General features: G+C 42.4%; 1 protein-coding gene across 2 annotated transcripts in view; it reads right to left on the reverse strand.

Annotated features, from left to right (window-relative positions):
- Positions 1 to 25,836, reverse strand: part of camk1da (calcium/calmodulin-dependent protein kinase 1Da) — a 176,640-nt gene that overhangs the window by 62,297 nt on the left and 88,507 nt on the right. The window contains exon 1 of one of the 2 annotated variants that reach the window (XM_078941769.1): positions 595 to 727. The exons of the other annotated variant lie outside the window; for it this stretch is intronic. The gene's annotated coding sequence lies outside the window, so the exon portion shown is untranslated. Of the gene's footprint in view, positions 1 to 594; positions 728 to 25,836 lie in introns of those variants that run through there. 2 annotated transcript variants of the gene reach the window in all.

Consider the following 25,836-nt stretch of genomic DNA (forward strand, 5'->3'; position numbering starts at 1 on the left):
ATGACTGATCTGTATTAAAAAATAAACGATGACTCTGTGGAGGGAGCTGAAAGTCCATGTTTTCCAGCAACAGCCCCAAACATCACAGCTTTAGAGACAATCTGCTTGGAAAATAGCAGCTACAGTGTGGAAACCTGCAGAAATGTTTGACCACTATCATTGACAACCAGCGTTACATAACAAATAAAGAGGTGAACCTCTGCTTTAGAACTTTGCTTTATGATGAACATTACAGACCAAATTCTTTTTTTTTCTTACGTGGAACAACTTGCAAAACCTAATTGCCAAAATAAAATCAAAACAGTGGTAGAGAGAACCTATTAGATAAAACTGGATTCAGCTTCAGACACGCAGCGGCATCGCCACAACAACAACAACAGCAGGAGAGCAGTATACTCCACTTCACATGATATCAACCAGAAATTCATTTGCCTGCAACCCAAATGCACACACTGCAGAGCAGGCAGGAGGAACCTCTAGCAAACATCTGCCAGTTGATTCCAATAAGCCTTTTGTGTTTGACAGCCTGGAAGTCCCCGCTCGCCGTGATGCGTGGCAACGCCGCTTACATTTCCTCCGTTTGAATCCGCGTACCTGTCAGTCGAGCGCTGCTGCCTCCATCAGCGCGCCGAACAGGAATGGATGGGCTCCAACTGCGAGTCTGTGTTTCTCAAACAAGAGCATTTCCAGCCCGTCTTTCACTGGAGAGCGCAGGGCAAGAAAGAGATAGAGGGGGAGCGACGGCGAGGTGACGGTGACACATTGAACAGGCAGACTGACAGCAGCCATCAGGAGTCGTCAATGTCAAACTGAAAGAATGTTTCAGTCATCACTTTCTGTGGTGCACTGAAAAAGAATCTACAAACAAACCATCAGGAAGAACATTGTATCCGTTTTTTAGCTAACCAACAGAGAATCTAGAGAAAAAGGATGTTCTGTCTGTGAGATGTTACAACAGAAGAACATGAACGCTCACAGCATGTTGACAACCCATCCAGTCATCCATTTCTCAAGCCTGCTAAATCCCTTTCAGGTCACAGGGTTGCTGGAGCCAATCCCATTAACTGTTGGGTGAAGGCAGGCTACACCCTGGACAGGTTGCCAGTCCGGCGTACGGCTGCTAACCAAAATCCAGCTGGGAAAGTGTAACTTTGAGCCTTTGGTATATTGCTTCTACAACAGCCTACATGACAGGTGAACCCTTTTACAGCTCAGATGTCACCGACGACTTCTAAATAAAACGCTTTTTGACATTCTGTAACTCTTTGGCTGTTTATGCAATCAGCGTGAATCCGCTGATTCTGATGCGGAGAAAAGCAGCTTTTCGTATCGACGTTGCACCGTTATGCAACACATGACAAACTAAAGAGTTAGCGTTCACATCATTAACACATCACGTCTGTCTTGCGACAGAATCAGCTGATTTACGTCGATTGGGTAAACAGTTCATTACTGTAAAGGCCGCTTTGCTCCGCTTCAGAATCTTCTGGAATTAGGTTTATTGTGTAAATGGTAGAGAGTTACGGTACTGAAACGAGCTAAAGCTTCAGTGTTAATTCAATTCAATTCAATTCAATTTTATTTGTATAGCCCAAAATCACAACAACAGTTGTCTCGATGGGCTTCGAAGTAAAACATGAACTCAAAAGGATCATGAATACAAAGAGTTCAATAGGAAAATACTAAAATGAACTAACAAACTGACTAAGCTATACTGGACATCCCAGCCCTTAGACCCCCTTTGCGATAAGGAAAAACTCCTAAAAAAAACGTATTCCGGGAAAATCTAAGAAACCTCAGGGGTGTCCACATGAAGGAGGGATCCTCCCCCAGGACGGACAGGGGATTTACCAGAACTCTTAGAGAAGAATTAACTTATCTAACTCTACAACTACATATATAAAGTCCAGCAGACGAGCTTCATCCAGATGGAGTTGGGGGGACAGTCAAAGGCGCGAGTCGAGCCTGAGACAGGAACCACAGCCAGGTGTAGGAGCAGGAGCAGAGACGAGGTACTCGGTCAGGTACAGATGGTTAAAAGTATTTGTTTCATTTACTATATGCTATGAAACAGTAAATGTGCACTGACTCACAGCTTTATAAGTTCTACATTTTCCCAGTAAGACAAGCTTTATCGATGAATGAGGTTCTGTGTCATAAAATGTTTGCATTGATGTGGCAAGGGTTGGGCGATGTCCCTTAAATTGGCAGTTGACGATGTTTGCTGTAAACCATTTTTTAATTTTTGGTTTTTATATAATTATTATTCGTTATTTTACTTTATTACTTCATTTATTTTATTTCCCAAATAATGACTCATCCGCGATGATCCAGTATGAACTGAGGGAAGTGACTTTAACAAAAATAAATAAATAAATAAACAAAATAGAAAAGAAGTAGTCCGCTCCTGCACTTGATTGGTCGGATGGACCGGTGGACAGAGCGACCGTGTCTCTGAGCAGAGCAGCCGGACTTACAGCTTTGTGTTTGAGGGGAAGGGAGGATGCTTTGTTACGTGTGCGCTATGTGTGGGAGACTTGAGACTCCGATCCGTACCGCAGCTCTAGGTGAACGAGCTACCAAACTCAGGAGAACCGGGTCTTCCGGTAAAAGTGTGTCTCCGGGCAGAGCTCGGACCGTCAGCTCACACAGCGGCTTTGGGGCGGTGTGTGAGATTTTCAAAGCAGAAATGTCGCTTAGTCCTTAGAAACTGTTCAAACAAACACGTGGATTTGTGATTCCAGTCGTGTCCAGACAAAATAAAGGCTGATGTTATTCCCACATATTTACGTGCAGATTGCAGCATTTCCCGCATGGATTTTATGTTCATCAAAGGCTAATGTTGTTAGCGCATGTTAGCATACTGCTAACCCTGGCTTCTTTCCGGCTCCGTTCTTCCACAGAAAAAGCACTGACCACACGGATTAAAATTAAAATGATGAGCGAACAGGCGCTTCATAATAACCGTAACATTAATAAAAGCACGTTTAGAAGATCGTCTTGTATATTACGGAGCTGCCAGGTATCTATGTTTGTAGCTTCTCAGCGGAACTCATTTCCTCTTCGGGTATTTCAAACACTACTGCACATGTGCGAATGATTTATTCCGACTGAAAGTGTGACCCATTTGAACGTTTGTTATAATCTGAAAATGCTTTTCTGGGCCCATGAACACGGTTGAATTCTAATCCAACCATAGATCCTATCGAGATATTTTGCACATGTAACCGTGGCTTATGGTGTCGACTCGCAGCATGGGGGGGGTGTCTCTCCATAGTGAGGTCAGTCACCCATTACGGCACAACCCTACTGCAAACCCACTTTCCCAACAAAAAACTATTCTGTTTTTGAAGTATTTCTGCCATTCAAAGATAATCAAAGGTAGAATCTGTTAATGGCGGCAGTTTAGCTGAGGCGGTAAAGCAGATCGTCCAACATCCGAAAGGTTGGCGAATCGATCCCAGCTGTCGCCCCCCCGAGCGTGGCTAGTCTGCAGCTCACCGCTCCCCCCAGGGGAGAATGTCCCAGCTATTCTTAAGCCTTTCAGAGTAAACTATATTCATGTATTTTATAATATTTTACCTTTGGCACACTAAAGAAACGATTTTCTATGAAATATTAGTTATTTTCACGAGTTCTTTTCCTACTCTGAAGTAAGACGACTCGATCTCTGAGGCTCCGCCTTTCTCTCCTTGTGGGTGTCGCCCATTTCATGACATCCTCCTAGATCAGGCCTTGGCAGCGTGTCTGCGTCTCGCCCACAAAAACCAGCAATATCTGAACTTTTGGAAAGATGGATGTGCATTTGTCCACCTCAAATAAAAGCTATTTCCTCAGAGAAAGTGGGTGTGTGTTAGCTTGGGGGCGGTGCTGGCAGCACAGACTCTTCCTGGAAGGGGCTGTACCTCACTTTGTGACATCATAATATGAGGACCCGCTCGTTTTTGAGGGTTGGGAGGGGCTGGTGTTCAGAGATCAGGTTTTTAGAGGAATGCTAATAAATGTGTGAATGGATCAAAATACCGCTTTGGGGTTGTTTATATTGAGGAAGGAACATTATAAGACACTTAGGAGCTCAAAGCGTTGATTTTGCATGATTTAGGCTCTTTAAATAACAGACGCTTGTTCATAAAGTTGTTCTCTGCAAAATTGGGTTAAATGTGTTACAGTAGGGCGTGGCGCAGTGGTAGGATGGTCGTCCTCTGATCGGAACATTGCAGGTTAGATTCCCGCCTTGCCCGTCCATGTGTCAAAGTGTCCTTAGGCAAGACACTGAACCCCACCTTGCCTCTGGTGGAATGTTGGCGCCAGTGTTCAATGTGTGAATGTATGAATAAGTCTGTGACTGTAAAGCACTTTGGGCCTTACAGAAAGGTAGAAAAGCTCTTTGCAAGTAAACACAATCTACCATTTACTCTAATAGATGAACTGCATCCACTGCAGCACATCTTTCTGGAACGCGAATCAACTCGTCCTTCACAACCAAAACATCCTTATGGAGTGTGTTGCGTGGGGCACCAGCGCCGTCCTGACTTTCTGTCGTCGTCATGACGACATGACGGCATGAAGGATCTTCCTTAATCATCGTTTTCTCCACCTAATAAATGTATACAGACGGACGTGGAGAAAGGAGGCTCTGCGGTCGCTGTGGTAGTACTTGTGTTTTTTAGCATGGTATATAATAGTGTTGGCCTTGTTTTCATGTTTGTTTTTTTCTTTAGACACTCGTTTCCTCATTGATTTTGAAAGGGCAGAGGAATTGAGTAATGATAAGCTTCAACAGCGTAATCCTGGTCATCTGTTTGTGACTCAGCCATGCTCCTTTCTTCCAAGTTTTGTTATTTGGGCACAACTTTATTTAAATATACTTTGAAGCCTTTAAGACCCCAATTTTATCAGTTATTTGGTGGAACAACAAATCCATCAGCGTGCTGTCACCCACATGGCATGCTTGACCAAGAACCCATGAATTTATGAAATCAAATATGCAGCAAACCTGGACTTTGGCTACGTTCACAGTGCAGCCTGAAGTGACCCAATTCCGATTTTTCTTCCCCCATGCGACCTGTATCTGATCTTTTCATGACAGTCTGAACGACACAGATCCCATCTTTTCAAATGTGAACCAGGCCACTTGGGTATGTGGTCCTGAATCCGATACGAATCTGATCTTTTCAAATGCGACCTCCGTCTGAACGGCCAGGCCACATGAATCTGACCCGTACGTCATCGATACGCTACAAAAGTCATCATTCTGCGTTGAAGTAGGCGGAACCAGAACATAAACATCAACCATGGCAGACGATGCTGCTGAGACAGTCAGTGGAAGGGAAGCGAGGTCACCGATTGGATTCATATTTGGAGTGACCGCTCTATTCAGACCAAACTCCAGGGCTCTTATCGCAACCGGGCGGTTTTTGAAAATCTTTCAAGCGAAATGGCCAAGCGTGGTGTTGAACATTTTCCGTAATTACTGTATTTCTTTTCCGACCATGGATAGAAGCGTGGGGGAGAACTTCTCCAGGGCCGAAGGCGGATCCTCCTCCGGGGTTCACCTCCCCGTTCGGACCCTCAGATTCTCCAGGGCGGGTTAATAAAAAGTCAATAGCATTTATTCTGGGGGAAACCATCTTTTATCACCGTTCTCCTTCCTTCGTAACACACAACACGAATGCGCGCACCCGACACACTTCTGCCCCCCACCCCACCACCACCACACACACACTCCCTCCGTCGCTCTACTAGCTCTCTCCTCTCTCTTACACACACACACACACACACACACACACACACAGGCCGCTGCACAAAAACATCCCCATTCCACAACAGTGGGTACAGACGATCCTGGCTCCAATGCCTTCTTAAAATGAGAAGATTGTAATTGTGCTGGCTTATGAAAATAAATGTAATAATACAAAAAGAGCTCCGCTGTTGACGACACTGTTGTTGATATCCATTGTCGCATGCGGGTCACTTCTGGGTCATTTCACGGTCACACAGGAAATCACAAAAGTTCGGATTTAATAGGAAATGTGAACGGCCTTGCAAAAAAAAAAAAAAAAAAGACTTTTTTCAAACAAATCGGAATTGAGCATTAAGCCCTGCAGTGTGAACGTAGCCTTTGTTTAATCCTCACTTATAGAATTATACAAAGATATTTAACTACATAAAAACACAAAACTATAATAAGTCTCTTTTAGGCTTTCCATACCAATAAAAAACAAAGCAAATGGGATAACCCTATATTTAAATGATGCTCTAAATGATATGATTTCTCACCTTTGTTAACACATAAAAACAGCAGCAGACTATGTTCAGATGCCCCACAGCATCCATTACTGCCCTCCTGTTTGCTCTAGAAATTGCTGAATGCAGTGGAATTGAAATCAAATGGAGACTTTCAAATGTCACTAATGATACATGGTGTTGACCAGAATTATACAAAACAAAATTTTAATGCATCAGCCACAACGTTAGCAGAGACAGTTTGGACTGAAACCATCTGTTAACCTTGACACCAATTTTTATTTCTTATCTTTACTGGAGGAATTATTAGTTACCTTTGTTGTTTTTTCTTTACCACTCAATTTAAACAACGACCACAGGCACACACAAATTAAAGCACACACACAACCACACACTAAAGCACAGGCGTGCATGCAGAGGGGGTTAATGTCAGCTTTGCAGGTCTGTTCCTGCCCGATCAATAATTAGCTCGTTTAATCAAAGCAAAAGTGCTGGCCTCTGAATGGGCTCATGGACGCACTCATGCACACAGCAGAAGGCCTGATAATGACAAAGCATCGACATGCGCAATTATTACAGCACTAAGCCAACGTCAGCCATGGGCAGAGCCCCGCGCACACATGCACTCAAGCCTGTGAGCCGTCATTTCCATGTGCTTTGAATACAAAGCGGTCTGCTTGAATGGCGTGTCATTGTCATAATGCCAAAAGAAAAGATTTTCTAAAACAAGCCTGCAGAGAAAGTTGATGGAATTTAAATGAGAAAAAAAGAAGCAGGGAAACCCAAAGCAGATTAGGGAATAAGGGAGAGAGGGATATAAATGTGGATCTCTGCAGCAGGTTTAGCAGGAAAACGTGATGACACATCCGTGAGGACAGAGAGGATCCACATGCAAGACGTGCAAATTTGACTTTTGAAAATCGCCATTTAGCTAAACTCACAGAATATCTCATCATTGTTGTGTGAAGTGGGAAAACTTTTCTTTTCTGCCTATTGTCAGTCTAGTCCAGTCCTTTGTCTACCGGTATATTTAAAAACTTGACCCCTCCCCCCTGGCGTTCCAAACAGGAAGTACCAGCTGGTTCCAAAAAAGCCAAAATCCCATAGATTTCTATAGTGAAATAAACAGCTGTTACTCAGTCATTGTGTCACAATAACCATTTTTGCTCTGATACAGTTTTTTAACATGTTCTTGCAAATCCTTTTCCCCCCCATATTTTTTCTGTATTCAAGTTATTCCAGTCAGAAACGTTTGACAGATCTTGTGCAGCCCACTTTCAAGTGGTAGGGGTGTAGACTTCCAACAAGCTCACTCCTCACTGGGTCCAGTTCTCATGAACAGTCAGTGGTTGGTAGGGGGGTCTGTGGTGCTGAAGTAGAGCAGTTGACCTCTGCTCAAAGAACCACAGGTTTGGTTACCACCTTGCCCACCCAGATGTTAAAGTGTTATTGAGCAAGACACTGAACCCCACATTGCTCCTGATGGTCGTAGGTTGGCACCACTGTTGGGCAGCGGGGCAGCCGTAAGTGTGTGAATGTACGTGTATGGCTGAATGGGTCTGTGACTGTAAAACATTTTGGGTCTTAAAGTATGGTGGAAAAGATTTATAGATTTTTATTGTTTATTTGATTGTTTTCTTGGTTTTTGTTAGAATGGAGTCCCAAATTGTTCATAAATATGACCTTGTGCAATCACACAATAAACCAATATTTCTCTCATAAATATATAGAAAGAAAAACCACATAGATTTTAAACCTGTTACTTATTTTAAAACAGCCTTTTAAAATATTAATTTTTAGTCATGTTGAAAATTATTATAATTCTGTGGCTTTTGTTTATTTTAGAAACTTGGATTTCAAAAAGAATATTTTCCAAAGTAGCTTTGTTTTTGTTTTTTAGGGCTACACTGTGGCGCAGTGGTTAGCATCTAAAAACATACTTCATAGGTTAATCGGTTAATCTAAATTGTCCCTAGGTGTGAATGTGAGAGGGCATGGGTGTGTGATTGTGGACACTCTACCCTGCGACAGACTGGCGACCTGTCCAGGATGCCCCCCGCCTTCGCCCACAAGTGGCCGGGATAGGCTCCAGTAGCCCCGTGACCCCGAAAGGGAATAAACGGTAGAAGATGAATGAATGAGCTTTTTCTTTTTTTATCACAATCAGACGGACCATTTATTTCATGATGAGCTTTTTCAGCAGAATGAGTCCGTCTGTCAATCAAACCAAACAAGTCAGAGACACTTTTGTGATTTGCTACTCCTTTACTCAGATATAAGCACTAGCACCCTAACTACATCAATCGAAGTTGTTTCAGCGAACGTGAGGATGCAGTTCACACCCATCAACACTAGGTGGGAGTATGCAACTCATCGACGGTGTTGCCAGATTGGGCGGTTTTGGTTCTAAATTTGCAGCTAAAATGGCTTTGGGCGAGAAGGGATAATTTTGGCAGTTTTAGGGTCGGTTCTGCTGTTTTTTTCTCATGAAAATATAGTAGCGGACTTAGGCTGTAAGGCTGTTGGAGTTACGATAATGTTCTATGTACTGGAGCTCCATGACCGTACCAGACAGAGAAGCTCAATGGCCTGGGCTCTGTCATATAACCTGTTATTGGGGGTTTGGCGCACCACCCCGCCTGTCCAAAATTGTGTTCTTGACACAATTGTAGTTGTGGGAGCTACCAGCTAATGTTTTTAGTCTGATCACTACATGGAGCGGTGCCTGTGTTTATCTCACAATACATGGAAGACACTGAAAACTTTGAGAGATCAGGTTTATTTATTTTGAATAGTTCTACATGGTAATCATGTTTCCATGTTTGAGCTCATGAAATCTTTCAGAGATTCTGAGTCTGAACTATCTTTTATTTTGAAAAATGAACAGACCTGGGTACTTAATTAATCCAGTACGGAAAAACAAAATAGCTGTGTACTGTTGATTCTCCTGATCCTGTTGTTTTTTATATAATGATACATACCGCCTTATGGTTGTGAAAATACGGCAACCATGGGAGGGGGACCACTGCCAAGTAGCTCGTCCCCTAAGGTGCAACGCAGGCTAAACCCCCCAGCCCCTAAACCTAAAATGAGATTATATGAGGAAGGGGGTAGGTTGGGGATAGCTGGTAGACTGTCCCCCGGTGGTCAAACAGCCATTCCCCCCCCCAGCAGCGCGCCCAGGACCCCCAGCCCCTCTGTGGGGTGGGTGGTACTGGGCCGGGGTCCCATCAGTACCACCCACCCCACAGAGAGAGAGAGAGGAGCCAGAAAGTGACCCCCCCCCCCCCCCGGAGCAAGTCCAGGCCCCCACCCCCAAGCGCCGGCCCTGGGAGAGCTCTGGTCAGGCCTCAACAGGACCGAGGCTGCCAACCGGCCAGGGCAACCGCCGATTACCTCAGTGGAGACCCCGACCCGTCAAACCCCCAAGGTCCCGTACCGATAGTAGGGACCCCCCTTCCCCCCAGACCCCCCCCCCTCCCACACACACACACACACACACACAGGACGGGGCCTATAATTTTAATATTTCTATATAATTTTTATTTTGATGTTTCCTAATCCAATGTTGCCTCTTGGGGATCCACTGTTCTGGGGCACTACCAGCTCCGCCTGTAGGGGGGTACTGTTGCTGCGGTGCTCATTCTCATTGGTCTGGCTGGGGTCCCGCTCTGTGGGCCCTAGGCTGCTCAGTGTTGGTAATGACCCCCACGGTCGGCGGGGCTGGGCCTTGGAATTCAATTCAATTCAATTTTATTTGTATAGCCCAAAATCACAACAGTTGTCTCGATGGGCTTCGAAGTAAAACATGAAATCAAAAGGATCACGAATACAAAGAGTTCAATAGAAAAATACTAAAATGAACTAACAAACTGACTAAGCTATACTGGCATCCCTGCCCTTAGACCCCCCTTCGCGGTAAGGAAAAACTCCCAAAAAAACCGGATTCCGGAAAAAACGAAGAAACCTCAGGGGTGCCCACATGAAGGAGGGATCCTCCCCCAGGACGGACAGGCGATTTACCAGAAATCTTAGAGAAGAATTAACTTATCTAAATCTACAACTACATATATAAAGTCCAGCAGACGAGCTTCATCCAGCCGTGGTTGTGGGGACAGTCAAAGGCGCGAGTCGAGCCGGAGACAGGAACCACAGCCAGGTGTAGGAGCAGGAGCAGAGGCGAGGTACTCGGTCAGGTACAGAGCAGAGACGAGCCAGAGATGAGCCAGAGGCAGGATCCACAGCCAGGTGTAGGAGCAGGAGCAAAGGCGAGGTAAACGGTCAGGAACTGGAGCACGGATGAGCCAACTGGAGTCTGGAAGCACTCCCACTCCCCAGGAGGGGAGAGGAAAAGAGGGACAATACATGAATCGCACTGCACCAAACAGAGGCATGGAGAACTAAATGATAAATTATGATCAAGAATAGAGGAGAGGAAGGGTAGAAGTAAAAACAGGAAAGAGGACAGAACCCCAGTGCACCATAGTTACCCCAGCTTCAACTTCTAGCAGCCTTTTAAAAGAAATAGTTATTATTAAGTTTAATTTAAACAAATTAACATTAAGTTAAATAATCTCTGAATACTAACTAGTCTGAAAATAAGCCTGTCCAAAGAGGAATGTTTTCAGTCTAGCTTTGAATGTAGAAACTGAGTCGGCCTCTCTTACATGAGCTGGGAGTTTATTCCATAAGACAGGGGCTTGGTGGCTAAACGCTCTACCTCCAACCGTACTTTTACTAATTCTAGGAACCACAAGCAGTCCTGCATTTTGCGAGCGAAGTGTTCTCATTGGATGGTAAGGGACTATGAGGTCCTTAATATAGGACGGGGCCATTCCATGTAAGGCCTTATAGGTTAACAGGAGGATCTTGAACTTGATTCTGGAATCAACTGGGAGCCAATGGAGCGAAACTAACACAGGAGTGATGTGATCTCTTCTGCTGGTTCCTGCTAACAATCTAGCTGCTGCGTTCTGAACAAGCTGGAGACTTCTTAAGGAACTCTTAGGACACGCTGCTAACAAGGAGTTACAGTAATCCAGCCTCGACGTAACAAATGCATGGATGAGTTTTTCAGCATCACTCTTAGAAAGTATATTTCTGATCTTAGCAATATTCCGCAGGTGAAAAAAGGCAGTTCTACATGCCTGAGATATGTGAGCCTTAAATGATAAATCCTGGTCAAGTAAAACCCCAAGGTTTCTAACTGTGGAATTGGGGGCTATACTTATACCATCCAGGGAGACTATCTGAGCAGACAGAGTATCTCTGAGGTTTTTAGGACCAAGTATAATGACCTCAGTTTTTTCTGGGTTCAAGAGGAGGTAATTAATTGTCATCCAGGTCTTGATGTCACTGATGCAGGCGTTCAGTTTCTCTATCTGGTCATTCTGGTCAGGCTTCATGGATAAATACAACTGCGTATCGTCGGCATAACAATGAAAATTAATGCTGTGTTTCCTGATTGTGTTTCCTAGGGGTAGCATATAAAGCGTAAACAGGATCGGTCCCAAGACTGAGCCCTGTGGGACTCCATAGTTGACTCGAGTGCACTGAGAGGAATGGCCATTTACATTAACGAACTGATACCTATCGGACAGATAGGATTTAAACCACTGGAGAGCAGATCCTCTGATCCCTATGTCCTGCTCTAATCTATGGAGTAAAATACCGTGGTCGATAGTGTCAAAGGCTGCACTGAGGTCCAACAGGACCAGAATAGAAAGTAGTCCCTTTTCTGAGGCCAATAACAAGTCATAAATGGATCCCTGTGATATTGTTTCCTCACAGCAGAACCAAGCCAGACCTTTTCTTTACGCTGTAGTTCTTTGTGTGTTCAGGGTTCTAATGGGGGAACTGGGCGGGTGGAGGGAGGAATCTGGTGAGGGAGGGGTCCCATCTGTGTGTGATTGTCCTGTGTTTTCTGTTTTAAATAATCTTCATATTTTATGACTATTTTATCTTCTTTTATGTTAAGCGTTTTGTGTTTTTAACCAAAATGAAAGGCGCTATACAATCAATAAAGTTTGAAGTTTGAAGTTTAAGACTTTGACCTTGACCACCTTTAATATCTTTGGACGTTTTTCCTGTTTTCCGCCTCTTCAGTTTGTCACCAGTTTTCCCTAACAGCCACATTAAAGGAGTTTGTCTTGTGAACCTAAAATATCTGAATCTGTGCGACTGTAGTAACAGAAACCTCCAGCTGCTTGAAGATGATCTTTTAGAATTAACATTCCATAAACCTGGAAATGATTTTCTGTCTAACCTACTGAGAAAAATCCCTACTTCTTATCAGTGTTGTACACAACCTTGACAGCAAACAGCTCCTAAACAAATGTTGCCCTTTAGATAAAAGACTAAGGGTTTTTTTTTGTTTTGCTGGCAGTTTCAACATTTTTGTCCAGACATGTTTCACCAGCTTTTTAAAACTGGTTCTATGAAACAGCCTGGCAAAAATGATGTCAGTTTTTTTTTCTTTGCCTTTAAATACTGGGTAGATTCAGTGATCATCGTTGACGTTTCTTGCATTAGCTGAGGGACATTAGCACCCTGGTCTCTGTGTATGTTTGCTTTGAGCTGTAAAGCATCCTCCTCTGTGTGGCGGCCGTGCACGAGCCTCTGAAAATGTTCACGCTCAAGAACATTGACTGAATCAGGAGGAGGCGATAGACGAAGGTGTGAGGAAAGGGTATGATCACACTTTGCGTTAGATGGTGAGAAGGTCATTTTGATTTGATTTACTGCAAGGTATTGGTTTCATTTAAGCTCAGAGCAGTTCAAGCAAAGCCAATGTTCACCCGTCACACCCTATTGTACGGGTCAAATAAAACGCCCTTTTCTCCAGGGTCATTTCCTATTATCCATGTCTTTTTGGTGGTGAAGCCAGATTACATAGTAGGGTTAGATTTTTTACTGGATGTATTGATTTTAAAAGATTTTTTACTTACAACAAAAAGCAGTTATTTTAAGACTGCTTTTTAAAACCGAGTGGACGGTGTGAACATTTGAAAACGACATCAAAATCTTATACATTTGTATGACGACAAAAAATTTAACAGAATCCTAAACCTGTACACCAATTGCATTGAGGTCGTGTAAAACAAACACTTTTGCGCAATTTGCCTGGATGAAAATTGGTCATACATGAATAAACGTGGGAAAAGTGAGAAAAGCTTTACTTGAAATTATCACAGATGTATCACAAATAAACCACCTTAAAACCATAGTGTTGTCTGCTGGTGAAAAATAGCCAGTGGGTGTGGGTGGCCCACAAAGGTATTAATATTGTAGACAATCTGGTGAAAATGTTCATGCACATTTTTTACCAACTGCGAGTTGTAGAGAAAACGTAAGCAACATGTATGGGTAAAGTAAGGGTGAAGCAGGTGAGACGCAGGCACGTGTTACTGATTTTTCTTTTTTTAAACCCTGTGAACTCTGCACAGGGAACCCGTTGGTTCTGTTCAAGTGAAAGGTGTGCACCGTGTCCCTCATGCAGCTTGACAGTTAGAAATGAGGACATTTGTCAATCACAGTGTCATTTGTGTGGGTCCACCCCTTGAGTAACGGCATTTGTGCGCGGTCAGTAAGGACTAGTGCGCCCACCTCATTAACGACTGGAGTGCTGACAGCATCACCCGCACGTCACAAGAGTGTATAACAATATTTTTGTAAATACTCCACGGTACACGAACCACGTGCACAACAACTGTACATTCTATATACATGGCGCCGCTTTAGATGGCCACATGAAGCTCAAGAGAACTACGAGACACACCTGTACTCCTCCTAGGATTCAGCCCCTCCTCTCTGCAAGTCTCAACAGGTCTAGTCAACCCAAAAACCCACAGCCTCCGTACGGGTCAACCCCTCATGCGGGGGCATGTGATGAAGGCAAAGAAGAGTTTGGTTTGTAATGTTCCCCGTAAAAAGTCTTCAACTGTTGGAGACGGAATGTAAAATTGAATCCAGGAAATCCCAGTTTGGTTTTATATGATTCATTTGTATGATGGGGCAAAAAAACAAGTGTTTGGTCAAAAACAAAGGTCACCTAAAGTTTTCTGTTTGTGTGCGTATTATTTTTAGAAATGTACTTTTCCTCCACTGATATGCAACAGCCTATGCCTTTGTCACATGCACAGGCGCGGGTCAGCCCCAGCAGGGGGGCTTTGGGTTGTTCCAAAATCTTAAGAGGTGCGCAGGTGTGTCTTGCAGTTCCCTTGCGTCTCAAGCCAATTGTCGTGCGTGTGTTAAGTGTATTGTCAAGCATTTGTAAGAATGCTGTAAGTTACTCGCACTTATGACGTGGGAGTGATCCTGTCGTACGCAGCCCTTCATGCAGCACTCCAGTGGTACGGTCCAAGTACTGGCTCCTGACTGCACAGAAATACATAGACTTGGGGTGTGTGCACGTCATTGTATGCGCCCATAGGATGTCCACACAAACTACACTCTGACTGTCTCTGTTTCTAATTTCTAATTGTGCAAGTAGGGCCCAAGGAGCGCACACCTTTTACTAGAACAGCACTAAGGGACTCCTTGTGCAGTGTGCATGTTTCAGGAGGTTGACAAACAGAAAAATCTGTGTGACATGCCTGCATATAACCTATTTCACTTATACGTACCCTTATGTTTTGTATATGTGTTCACTACGACCTTTCGCCCACAGGATGCCCATAGAAAACATTTTCACCCTACACAGAGAGAGTGGTCTACGGCCTTGATTTTTCCAGCAGGCCTGCGTGCCTCATACAGATTTTTTGCCGACACACAGTATTTACCCGTAAGAGCACTTGTGACTAAAGCACTGCTACTGTACAGTGAGAGACAACAAAAAAACCTGTGGATTCTTTTTTCTCCTCCGCTGATTGCATCCACACGTCCACTCAGCAGCAGAAAGGGTTTTCACGCTGGCACAAAATGAAGCATCAATTAAAGGCAGATGGGTTGTATCCATTACAAGCCTTTAATTCACGTCACCGCTTTTACCGGTGTAGTCATTTTCCAAACAATTGCTAGTTTATTGATTAAGGCCGGCGTCCTGATTAACCCAGCTGCTCCTAGCGCGATAAACACTAATGAATTTACAAGACCTCATTGAGCTTTAGGCAGTTTCTGACAGGAATTCCCCAGAAGACTCAGACACATTTCTTCTGCTTGGCCTCAAACTGTTTCAGTTGATGAGGCTTAATGGCTTCTTCTTTAATGGCATTTATCATATCGCTGCTGAGGGAGAGAACAGGAAGGAAGTGGGGAAACTGAGCATTGCATTAGCAATCCCACAATGCTGCCTAACTGATAATTGATCAATTTCTCTACATCCAATGAACTCAACAGCTTTAGAATTGCCTTTGGACTCGCTGTCGTCTTCCTACCCACAGGTGGAACGCTGCTGATCTGGATCGCTATGGCAACGGGAGGTACAGCATGATGAATGAGGATTTATTATGGCTGGTGTGTAAATGTAATGAAGCAGAAAAACAGGTTGGATAAAACACAAACACAGTTAAAAGCCATTTGCAGAAAAGCAGACCCTTGCAGAGCTCAAACTGTACAATTTAGAAATAAACCGAACCAGAATCTTTATTTATCTTTAGTTAGACGAGCGAAAGATAGACTCTACGCTGTACGCCTTTGCTCTGCAGCTCGCAGGCTTTAAGAACACTGTTGCCACGGCAGCAATTAAGAGCCAATTATAGTCTGTTTTCTCACTGTGGCTCCCATAGCAGAAGATGAAGACGAGGACAAGAGAGCGCCGAGAGTAAATGTTTCAACAGCCATCTATGCAATTAAGATGACAATCCACAAAACGCACACTTAGTTAAGGGTTTGCTCTGAACGTCCTGATGGTGTAATCCATCCGGCAGTCCATAAATGGTAAAGAGCGGGCTCCAGTCCACAACCAATACCCCAGCAGATGGAAAATAGAGCCAGAGTTCTGCAAGACCCAACATTTCAACAAAAACAAACCCATCCATGATAGGCTTTAAAGTAAAAGATTGGATCAGATTACACTCATGACTGGATTTATGCTGGTTTATGGAAGATAACCAGGGTAATTTAGTAAAAACTAAACAACAGATTAAAGAAGGGAAAAAAAAAACGATTTCAGCCTTTCACTACTATGTAGCCATAACAAGCTGCTATCTAGACCCGAACTGTCAGATTCTGGAGATTCAGAGAAGCCAGTGTTTATATCTGTGCTCAAAAGGTGTGTGGCGGGAACAGAGTATCCGAGATACTGGTGTATTCTTCAGCATTTTTCACAGGTTACTGTGCTAACAATGAATTATACGCGAATAAAAAACAGTTATGTAGGGCTTTCAGTTAAATTAAAATTAAGGCCCCTAATTAGCAAATAACATAATTCGCTCATTCCTAACAAGAAATTCTGATAAAATTATTGCTACTTTAATGATTATTTCCTTTTAATTCGGCTTTGCTTTCTAATACCAATAGCAGAATCAACAGGAGTATTCAATAGAAGAAAAGATGTGTGAAAACTTTAACAACAGCAACTTGTCAACAAAGGTAAAGAGATTCAAGGTTTGCATAAAAAAGAAAGCCTAAAAAAAAAATTAGACCGAAAAAAGAAATTGGCCCTGAAAAAGTTTTAGAAGTTCAGTGTCACTTTTCCCTACAACGACTTCATGCCTTGAAGTAGTCATGGCATCTTGACTTCTGGCTGGCAATGAAATGTTTCAGGAGTAGATAACAATCCAGATGCCATGACTCAACTTCAAGACATCACCTTAATAAATGAGAATCTTTACTGACGTACAACATATGGAAACGTGTCAACAAACAACAAAGGTCTGTTCATAGTCAAGGTACATATGGTGGTGATTAGAGCTGCACGATCTGAGGAAAACTCACGATACGCAATATTAGTGATCAATATTGCGATGACGATATAACTTGCGATACATGAATAAATAGCAAAACAACCAAAACCATAATTACCATTTTACTGCAACAGCTTAATTTAAATAAGAGTAAACCCTAGTCTACATAGGAGGTGAAAATCTAACATAAAACAGCTCCATCTGATTGGTGGATAAGTTGAGGGCGTACATCTAATTGGTCAAATGGATTAAGAGATTTATTTGATTCGTTAAGTACTTAAAGCTACCATACAGTTGTTTTAGCACATTTAAGGTAACCATTTATTGCAATTTTCGCCGTCATTTGCGATATGCATATTGCACAGCTTAATATCGCGATAACGATAAATTTGCGATATATTGTGCAGGCCTAGTGGTGATAAACATTATTTCTTAGAGAAAAAAAAGCAGTTTTTTTTTTAAATAAAGGCAGCTTTTTCTGTAAACACGTTTCATACATTTTAAAACGTGACTTAAACAAAGGATGTTAGATTCCCGACAGCAAACCAATGACAACAGGGAATCCTGTCAGTGGTCTTTTACAAATTCTATTTAACAGTTTTCATTATGGGGACAAATTGGTTCAGCCCTATAAAAAAAAACATGTGAAAATAATAAAGTTTTGATACATTTTATATAATCGGCTACCATGCAAGCTGTGGTGGAAGAGTTGTGATCTGTTGCAGAGGTTAAAGGCAAACCCAGAACTCGGAAATGTTGCATTTCAACAAAAGACCACTGGAGGTCGTTTTCAGAGAGGGACAATTTCCCACTGACTCGAATGTTAAGAAAAGTCCAACTTTGCAATGAAATTAAGCTTTTGTACAACCTGGTATCTAAAAAACTATTTAAGTATTTATTATTTTTTTACCTGTAAAAAACAAACAACAATGTTGGGACTTTATTTTTACATCATAGTTTTTATTTAACTGGAGTTCAGTTTGTGCATTAAAAAGGGCCAAATTTTTTGATTGACAGATGAGTGGACTATCAAATGGACTCAACAGAACTCCCACATTACTTTGTCCCACCCAAATATCAGTTTACTAAATTCTATTAAATTTGATGGAGAGATTGCCGATCAATATGGCTGTCCCATTTCAGACTTTGAGATGTCACCATTCAGACCAATTATGAGAGGATGTATGCATGAACGCGGGGAAAACAACGAACGGGTAGAGAGGTGGGGGCGGGGCTTAGACTTACCCCTCATGATTCCAGACCCCTCAACAAACTAACAGCTGCTTCCTAATAAAAAATAGTTATCAATAAAATTAATATAATTTATAAGGTTTACTGGATTTAAAGAAAAAAAAATAGAAATTAAAGCCGCAAGCGGCGTTGTATGGCCCGCAGACGCAACCCGCCTTCCACGCCCAATTCTACGCAACACCGCGGCCCTCTCCGCCCTCACCGCCCACAAATTAAAAGCTAGTCAAGGCTGGATTTGCTAATAATGCTAACTATGCTAATGTGACTAAAAGACCTAGCATAGCGATTAGCATAATCAACTCTCTCAGAAAAAAACAATACCTAAAATGCTAATTATGCTAACTATGCTAGCTATGCTAATGTGGCTAAAAGTGCTAGCATTGCGATCAACATCTTCAACTTACTCAGAAAAAAACATTACCTAAAATGCTAATTATGCTAACTATGCTAGTAATGCTAACATAGCTAAAAGTGCTAGCATAGCGATCAGCATCATTAACTGACTCAGAAAAACACATTACCTAAAATGCTAATTATGCTAACTATGCTAACATAGCTAAAATTGCTAGCATAGCGATCAGCATCATCAACTGACTCAGAAAAATACATTACCTAAAATGCTAATTATGCTAACTATGCTAGTTATGCTAACATAGCTAAAAGTGCTAGCATAGCGATCAGCATCATTAACTGACTCAGAAAAACACATTACCTAAAATGCTAATTATGCTAACTATGCTAACTATGCTAACATAGCTAAAATTGCTAGCATAGCGATCAGCATCATCAACTGACTCAGAAAAACAAATTACCTAAAATGCTAATTATGCTAACTATGCTAGTTATGCTAACATAGCTAAAAGTGCTAGCATAGCGATCAGCGTCATCAACTGACTCAGAAAAACACATTCCTCCATTGGTGAGAGCTATATGTCATAAGTTGATAAAAAAAAACCACTTTTTCCAAAATGGCGGCTTTTTTGTTTATTTTATCTCCATAGCAACCATTTTATGTTTCGTTCCCCTTGAGAAGACGAACCGATTGACGTCAGTTTCGGACAAATCGGTAAAAGTAAACTTTTTGTCGTCCTTAGCAACAGTGGTTTTATGCTAACCACGCCCACATTCCTTATATGTCCAGAACCAGTGTTTTTCAATGTATTCAGTTTCAGGCATGAATGCATGCATTCAATTTTCACTGTATTGTATTGAAAGGCATGGGAGTTATAACAGTGCGCCACTTTGCTAGCTTGCCACGCGCACGCCGTTCAAAATCTACAACTTCTAATTCCAACATTTTTTCCACAGTAGCTTGCCATTGATGCCCAAAAAGTTTCGAGACAATCGATGAAAATTCCAACGACAAGTTTACGTTTGAATCTGGTGGTAAATGTGTTTTTTATAAAAAATTCAAGATGGCCGCCTTTTCCCGAAGTCAAAGGTCGACGAAACTCCAGAGGTGATTGTAGACTTACGCTAGGGACATGCGACTCAAATTTCGTCAAAATCGCTCGAAAAAAAGTTCCTTTTTATATATTGTGTAAAAACGCGAAAAACTCAAAATGGCAGATTTGGGCACAAAATGGCCGCCAAACCATAGGTCGTTTCGCCATCACGTAATAATTTCAAAACTTTGTTTGGATATACTCTACAAAGTTATCTGGGTTTCGTTAGCCATTTCTTAAAAATAAAATCGAAAAAAAATTTTTTTTGCCGAGTCAGCACTTTTTTTTGCGATCATTTTTTGTTTACCACGGCCACATTCCTTTCTCGATTTTGTCGTATGTGACATCGTTTTGTTCAGTGTGGGCCAGGGTATCGCATATTTCAGTTTTAGGCTATTCCGATAAAATATGTGCGAGCTAGCTAAAATGGCGACGGTTGCGAATTCGCCACGCGCACGCCTTTCAAATTCTACAACTTCTAATTCCAACATTTTGTCCACAGTAGCTTGCCATTGATGCCCGAGAAGTTTAAAAAAGATCGATAAAAATCCCTAGGACGAGTTTTCGTTTATATACGTTACTAAAGGTGCTTTTTTAAGAAAATTCAAGATGGCCGCCCCTTCCCAAGGTCAAAGGTCAACGAAACTTCTTTGGTTATTGTAGAATCAGGGTCTTGGCATATGTGTGCAATTTCGTGAAAATCGCTTAAATAAAAGTGTCGTTTTCCCATATTGTCAAAAAACACGAAAATCGCCATTTCTCTGAGTTCGCCACAAAATGGCCGCCAAGCCGTAGGTCGTGTGGCCATCCCATAATGATTTAAAAACTTCTTTGGGATATTTCCAACACGCGTGTTTTGGTTTCATAGCTCTATTTCGAAATATTTTTTTTTGGCCCCATAAAGAGATTTCGGCCCATTCATTTTTTTTACGGGAACGCTCGCTGTGATGTCATCGATTTCGGGGGGGTGACGTTCTCTTTGCCGAAAATTCATTTTCAATTTATCCCAGGTGTGTGCCAATTTTGGTGAGTTTTCGGGTATGTGGCGGGGGTCAAATTTGAGCTCAACGGATCCGTTAGAAACGGGAATAATAATTAAAGCCGCAAGCGGCGTTGTATGGCCCGCAGACGCAACCCGCCTTCCACGCCCAACTCTACGCACTACCGCGGCCCTCTCCGCCCTCACCGCCCACAAATTAAAAGCTAATTAAGGCAGGATTTGCTCATAATGCTAACTATGCTAACTATGCTAATGTGACTAAAAGTCCTAGCATAGCGATCAGAATAATCAACTCTCTCAGAAAAACACATTTCCTAAAATGCTAATTATGCTAACTATGCTAGCTATGCTAATGTGCCTAAATGAGCTAGCATTGCGATTAGCATTATCAACTGACTCAAAAAAACACATTTCCTAAAATGCTAATTATGCTAACTATGCTAGCTATGCTCATGTGGCTAAAAGTGCTAACATAGCGATCAGCATCATCAACTGACTCAGAAAAACACATTACCTAAAATGCTAATTATGCTAACTATGCTAACTATGCTAATGTGGCTAAAAGTGCTAGCATAGCAATCAGCATCTTCAACTGACTCAGAAAAACACATTACCTAAAATGCTAATTATGCTAACTATGCTAGCTATGCTAACATAGCTAAAAGTGCTAGCATAGCGATCAGCATCATCAACTGACTCAAAAAAACACATTTCCTAAAATGCTAATTATGCTAACTATGCTAGCTATGCTAATGTGGCTAAAATTGCTAGCATAGCCATCAGCATCATCAACTGACTCAGAAAAACACATTCCTCCATTGGTGAGAGTTATATGTCATAAGTTGATAAAAAGCCCACTTTTTCCAAAATGGCGGCTTTTCTGTTGATTTTATCTCCATAGCAACCATTTTATGTTTTGGTCCCCTCGGGAGGACGAACAGATTGACGTCAGTTTCGGACAAATCGGTAAAAGTAAACTTTTTGTCATCCTTAGCAACAGTGGTTTTATGCTAACCACGCCCACATTCCTTATATGTCCATATCCAGTGTTTTTCAATGTATTCAGTTTTAGGCATTAATGCATGCATTCAATTTTCACTGTATTGTATTGAAATGCATGGGAGTTATAACAGTGCGCCACTTTGCTAGCTTGCCACGCGCACGCCGTTCAAAATCTACAACTTCTAATTCCAACATTTTTTACACAGTAGCTTGCCATTGATGCCCAAAAAGTTTCGAGACGATCGAAGAAAATTCCAACGACAAGTTTACGTTTGAATCTGGTGGTTAAGGTGTTTTTTATAGAAAATTCAAGATGGCCGCCTTTTCCCGAGGTCAAAGGTCGACGAAACTCCAAAGGTGATTGTAGACTTACGCTAGGGACACGCGAGTCAAATTTTGTGAAAATCGCTCGAAAAAAAGTTCATTTTTCCATATCGTGTAAAAACGCGAAAAACTCAAAATGGCAGATTTTGGCACAAAATGGCCGCCAAACCGTAGGTCGTGTGGCCATCTCGTAATGATTTCAAAACTTTCTTTGGATATACCCGACAAAGTTATCTGGGTTTCGTTAGCCGATTCTTAAAAATAAAATCAGAAAAAAATTTTTTTTGCAGAGTCAGCACTTTTTTTTGCGACGGTTTTTTGTTTACCACGGCCACATTCCTTTATCGATTTTGTCGTATGTGACATCGTTTTGTTCAGTGTGGGCCAGGGTATCGCATATTTCAGTTTCAGGCTATTCCGATAAAATATGTGCGAGCTAGCTAAAATGGCGACGGTTGCGAATTCGCCACGCGCACGCGTTTCAAATTCTACAACTTCTAATTCCAACATTTTGTCCACAGTAGCTTGCCATTGATGCCTGAGAAGTTTCAAAAAGATCGATAAAAATCCCTAGGACGAGTTTTCGTTTGTATACGTTACTAAAGGTGCTTTTTTATGAAAATTCAAGATGGCCGCCCCTTCCCAAGGTCAAAGGTCAACGAAACTTCTTTGGTTATTGTAGAATCAGGGTCTTGGCATGTGTGTGCAATTTTGTGACAATCGCATAAACAAAAGTGTCGTTTTCCCTTATTGTCAAAAAACACGAAAATCGCCATTTCTCTGAGTTCGCCACAAAATGGCCGCCAAGCTGTAGGTCGTGTGGCCATCCCATAATGATTTCAAATCTTCTTTGGGATATCTCCAACACGCGTGTTTTGGGTTCGTAACTGTATTCCAAAATATTTTTTTTTGGCCCCATAAGCGATTTTCGGCCCATTCATTTTTTTGACGGGAACGCTCGCCATGATGTCATCAACTTCGGGGGGGTGACGTTCTCTTTGCCGAAAATTCATTTCACATTTATCCTAGGTGTGTGCCAATTTTGGTGAGTTTTCGGGTATGTGGCGGGGGTCAAATTTGAGCTCAAACTGTCCGTTAGAAACCAGAAGAATAATTAAAGCCGCAAGCGGCGTTGTATGGCCCGCAGACGCAACCCGCCTTCCACGCCCAACTCTACGCACCACCGCCCTCACCGCCCTCACCGCCCTCACTGCCCACTTTTGATGAAGGCTAGTCAAAACTGCATATGCTAATTATGCTAACTATGCTAGCTATGCTAATGTGGCTAAAAGTGCTAGCATTGCGATCAGCATCATTAACTGACTCAGAATAACACATTACCTAAAATGCTAATTATGCTAACTATGCAAGCTATGCTAACGTGGCTAAAAGTGCTAGCATAGCGATCATCATAATCAACTGACTCAGAAAAACACATTACCTAAAATGCTAATTATGCTAACTATGCTAGCTATGCTAATGTGGCTAAAAGTGCTAGCATAGCGATCAGCATCATTAACTGACTCAGAAAAACACATTACCTAAAATGCTAATTATGCTAACTATGCTAGCTATGCTAATGTGGCTAAAAGTCCTAGCATAGCGAGCAGCATCATTAACTGACTCAGAAAAACACATTCCTCCATTGGTTAAAGCTATATGTCATAAGTTAGTAAAAAAAAACACTTTTTTCAAAATGGCGGCTTTTCTGTTGATTTTATCTCCATAGCAACCATTTTATGTCTTGGTCCCCTCAAGAGGACGAACAGATTGACGTCAGTTTCGGACAAATCGGTTAAAGTAATATTTTTGTCGTCCTTAGCAACAGTGGTTTTATGCTAACCACGCCCACATTCCTTATATGTCCATATCCAGTGTTTTTACATGTATTCAGTTTAAGGCATGAATGGATGCATTCAATTTTCACTGTACTGTATTGAAATGCATGGGAGTTATAACAGTGCGCCACTTTGCTAGCTCGCCACGCACACGCCGTTCAAAATCTACAACTTCTAATTCCAACATTCTTTCCACAGTAGCCTGCCATTGATACCCAAAAAGTTTCGAGACGATCGATAAAAATTCCAACGACAAGTTTACGTTTGAATCCAGTGGCAAAGGTGTTTTTTATAGGAAATTCAAGATGGCCGCCTTTTCCCGAGGTCAAAGGTCAACGAAACTCCAAAGGTAATTGTAGACTTATAATACGGACATGCGAGTCAAATTTCGTGAAAATCGCTCGAAAAAAAGTTCCTTTTTCCATATTGTGTAGAAACGCGAAAAACTCAAAATGGCAGATTTTGGCACAAAATGGCCGCCAAACCGTAGGTCGTGTCACCATCCCGTAATGATTTCAAAACGTCCTTTGGATATCGCGGACAAGGGTATATGGGTTTCGTTAGTCGATTCTCAAAAAAAAAGTTCCGAATTTTTTCGTTTTTGCCGAGTCGGCACATTTTTTGCGACGGTTTTTTGCTTACCACGCCCACATTCCTTTATCGATCTTGTCGTGCGTAGCATCGTTTTGTTCAGCGCGGGCCAAGGAATCGCATATTTCCTCTTCACGACATTGCGATGAAAAATGTGCGAGCTAGCCAAGATGGCAACGGTTGCTAGCTCGCCACGCGCACGCCGTTCAAAATCTACAACTTCTAATTCCAACATATTGTCCAGAGTAGCTGGCCGTTGGTGCCCGAAAAGTTACGCGACGATTGAGGAAAATTCCAACGACGAGTTTTCGTTTGTATCTGGTGCTAAAGGTGCTTTTTTGAGAAAATTCCAGATGGCGGCCTTTTCCCAAGGTCAAAGGTCAACGACACTTCTGGGGTGTTTGTAGACTGGAGCTGGCAGCAAGTGTGTGCAATTGCTGAAAATCGCTCAAACAAAAGTGTCTTTTCCCCATATTGTGGGAAAACACGAAAATCTCCAATTCTCAGAGTTCGCCACAAATTGGCCGCCAAGCCGTAGGTCGTGTGGCCGTCCCATAATGCTTTCAAAACATCTTTGGGATATCCCCGACACGTGTGTCTTGGTTTCGCGGCTGTATTTTGAAGTACATTTTGTTCGGCCCCATACGCGATTTTCGGCCCATTCATTTTTTTGACGGGATCGCTGGCCGTGATGTCATCGTCTTCGGGGGGGTGACGTTGACTTTGTGGAAAATTCATTTGCGATTTATCCCAGGTGTGTGCACGTTTTGGTGACTTTTCGAGCATGCGGCGGGGGTCAAATTCTCGCTGAAAGGCGGCGAAGTCGTCGTTCCAACTGCGAAAACAATATGGTCCTTGCAGTCAGTGACTGCTGCTGCGGGCCATAATAAGGTATTAGGAATAGCAGTGCGCGACTTTGCGAGCTCGCCACGCGGACGCCGTTCAAAATCTACAACTTCTAATTGCAACATTTTTTTTCACAGTAGCTTGCCGTTGATGCCCAAAAGGTTTCGAGACGATCGCGGAAAATTCCAACGACAAGTTTACGATTGAATCCAGGGGTAAAGGCGTTTTTTATAGAAAATTCAAGATGGCGGCCTTTTCCCGAGGTCAAAGGTGGACGAAACTCCAGAGGTAGTTGTGGACTGGCTCTAGCAACATGTGAGTCAAATTTCGTGAAAATCGCTCGAAAAAAAGTTCCTTTTTCCATATTGTGTAGAAACGCGAAAAACTCAAAATGGCAGATTTTGGCACAAAATGGCCGCCAAACCGTAGGTCGTGTCACCATCCCGTAA

Source organism: Oryzias latipes, chromosome 23 (assembly GCF_053564925.1).
Source record: "Oryzias latipes strain Hd-rR chromosome 23, Olatipes_Hd-rR_3.1".
NCBI lineage: Eukaryota > Metazoa > Chordata > Actinopteri > Beloniformes > Adrianichthyidae > Oryzias > Oryzias latipes.